General features: G+C 35.2%; 1 protein-coding gene across 1 annotated transcript in view; it reads right to left on the bottom strand.

Annotated features, from left to right (window-relative positions):
* Positions 1-3,465, bottom strand: part of LOC135226570 (vesicular glutamate transporter 1-like) — a gene marked incomplete in the record, with an annotated part of 460,825 nt that overhangs the window by 41,750 nt on the left and 415,610 nt on the right.

The following is a 3,465-nucleotide window of genomic DNA, read 5'->3' as shown; positions in this document are numbered from 1 at the left end:
AATAGGGAGTTATTTTATTTGTGCAGGTTCCTCATCTTTCGTCGGTGTTTTAGAATCATGATTGTGCGTCTTCCTGTTTACTCATGGAAATATTATGCATGAATAACAACCCCTTTCAATTTATCCATACTTTCTGTTGCGCATGAACACCACAACGCTGTCAATGGTACTCCCCCTATGCAGCAATTATGTTGCAAAAACCTGTATGTACACTGCGAATATCATAAATGCGTTTAGCCTTGAAATCTTCAAGCAGCATCTAAGTTTTTTAAGGTTTTATACATCAGAGAGAGAGAGAGAGAGAGATAATCTGTAACCTTATTGTTAATAGTGAAAGTGTTTCATTATCGCAATTATTCATAATCATTTCTACTTCTACTGTCCTCCTATAGAAAAACAAGCACAAGTACAAGTTGGTCTCCTTTGCATTGTTCTGCATCACTCACAAAACAGGAAGCGCCAAGAGATTTTCATTCGGAGCAAAAGCTTTTTGAAAATATATGATAATATCTGCTACCACATTAATCAAGCCATAATCAATTTTCGCTGTATAAAAAATCAGTGACAAATTCTGTTATCTCACAAGGCCAGGTACCTAGTGGCTATTTCTTATCACTACTCGTACATGGGAACTGAAGAAAAGCTACATATGGCTGTTGTGTTTTAGGTCAATACAGTAGAACCACGTCTCATGGCAGTGAATTGTCATTCGGTTTTTGAAGTACAACTTTTACAACATAACTTTACATTCTCTTAGACAACAATAAAGACACTTACGCAGATATGAAAAATGAGAAGGTCACCTTGATCTTATTCTAAAAAGAAAAAAAAATAATAATGATAAGATATAGCAGGACCACAGGGAAAGTAGCGCTGAAAATTTTCTTGTCATTGAAAATCAAGAATTTTCATATATATAAAAAAACACACGTATGAAAGATGAATAGCGGGAGGTAGTATCCTTGGGAATGTGTAATGGTAGGTTGACAGTGGTGTGTGTGTGTGTGTGTGTGTGTGTGTGTGTATGAGAGAGAGAGAGAGAGAGAGAGAGAGAGAGGGAGAGAGAGAATAGGCTCCCTGGAGGACGTGCAATTTTCTACTTTAAACAAATTCGGTGCGAGGATACCTAAGAATCCTCGAATTACTTACATTCCCATGAGGACGATGGCGGAAAAAAAGAGAAAATGAGTGTGGGGAGGAAAAATGAAATAAAAGATTGGCGGAGGGAGAGGGGAGAATGCGGTGGAGGGGACGGGTCAAAGAAAGGGGAGAAAAAGGAACCTTTGAGTGTCTGAAAAGTTTAGCAGAAACGAAAATAGGGCTTTAACGGAATAAGAGGTATCTAAAAGAGTATTTAGGGACCCAAGATATCTAGAAGAATCAGCAAAATAAACAGAACAAGATTCACCAGACACAACCATCACGATGGGAAGAACAAAGATGCCTTATCACAATCACCTGAAATTTTTCGCAACGCGGAAACAGTGAAAGCTTTCACTTAAATAATATGAGTTAGACTTTATTGTATAAGAATCGAATTATCCAACGACTTGAGACAGAACGAGAGGAATGTTATATGTTGGATGGATAAAGTTAAATGATGCGCTCGAAGGAAATTAGCGAGATAACTGTACCCAAGGACAATTAGTCTGAAAATTTTCGTAATTGTGCTTTAGCACCTAGCGGTCAGCGGTACATCTGATTCCGTGCATAAATTATAACCAACAACTTTTATACTAATAAAGTACCTCCTCTGTGAAAGTATTTATATATGAAACTAAAAGTCTACTATGGTTGACAGATCACTACTGGACTCAGCAGTAACTTTTCACTATTTGAGAGAGAGAGAAGAGTAGAGAGAGAGAGAGAGAGAGAGAGGGAGAGAGAGAGAGCGGTGAGGGGGAAGGGGGTGTCTGTGGGCGGGGTGAGAAGATTTTGTGATTCGTACAAAAAATGGATTATCTGCCAGACTAAATCAACATCAGAGGCGAATTTTTTATTGAACGACTCTTCGGTTGTAAACTAAATATGTTAAAAAAAAAACTCTTTCGTAATCATGTCAGCATACGTACAACGGAATGTATTCAGTTATTATTAAGTTTAAGTAATAATAAATACTTGTGCCACAGCTGAGTTCAAGTTTTTCTTTCCAGTTAACAAAGGAATGAGGTAATCTAAATCTCGTTAACCAGGAATTACAGGTTGTTATTGAGCGTTCTTCAGAAGCAAAATTGCTTAATCGTCTTTGGGAATTTCGTCGTACATCCTTTATATACCAGAATTTAGCAAATATAGCCTGCAAGAAATTGGGACTTACCTGGATGTTTTACGCGGTTATGATAAAAAGCTACTAGAATGATATACGATGTTTTAAAGCTTTCTCTGACAGCTAAATAGAACCTCAAATGTCTTGTCTAGCATCAGCTTTGGGAACTAGTTATCGAAACTCATTTTTAGTTGTTGATTAGTCAAGAAAAGTACAATAAGAACAAGAAGCACAATTTGGTGCAAATAACTATAGCATTTCAAGAAATGAAGCAATGAATGTAGGCAATTTTCTTGTTGAAAAGTTCTTATCACTAAAAGTTGAATGCGTGATGCTTGCTCATCTTTTGAACAAGTGTGCTGTTAAATCTCATTGTCTTCTCATAATATAGAGTTTTCGATGAAAACTTTGCAAACAAAACTGTATGTAACAATAAGTAATCAATGAAGATTACTTATATTTAATCGCCGAATGCCTTCGTGCAATAGCTCAAGTTGGTAAATGTAGCCATTATCCACAGATCGTGGATATAAGAAAGACCAACTATCCCGAGTTTTTGCCGTTTGGTGACGGAAGCAAACACCCGTAATCCGTACCTTATCCGAACTGTGTACAGAGTCTCACGTATCAGTTCCCGTACAAGAAAATATAATTTTTCAAGCCCTTCGCTGCTCAGTGGTCGTTTATGAGATTCGGTAAAAGCTATGTCGATATTCTTCTTGGGCCGTTAAATTCTCTTGTAAAGCCAATCTAATGTTTCAGACAATTAAGTTGCAGCTTTCCCACCAGCTGACAAACACCGTGAACGCTTTATAATGAGTGTCTGCGTGCGTCTGAAGAATATAATATTTTCTGGTGCAAATGTTAACATGTTCGTGTAGCATAATATAATATATATATATATATATATATATATATATATATATATATATATATATATATATATATATATTATTATATATATATATATATATATATATATATATATATATATATATATATATATATATTATATATATATATACCAATACAATTATATATATATATATAGTATATATATATATATATATATATATATATATATATTAATATATATATATTCAGAGTATAACAAAATAGTAGTTTTGCGACTTACCTCATGTTTGGTGAACTCTTCCACGACGATGGGACATATTCATCCCACTTAGGGTACCAAACCC

The sequence above is a fragment of the Macrobrachium nipponense genome, chromosome 14 (genome assembly GCF_015104395.2).
Source record: "Macrobrachium nipponense isolate FS-2020 chromosome 14, ASM1510439v2, whole genome shotgun sequence".
Lineage (NCBI taxonomy): Eukaryota > Metazoa > Arthropoda > Malacostraca > Decapoda > Palaemonidae > Macrobrachium > Macrobrachium nipponense.
This window is presented reverse-complemented; position numbering and strand designations above follow the sequence as displayed.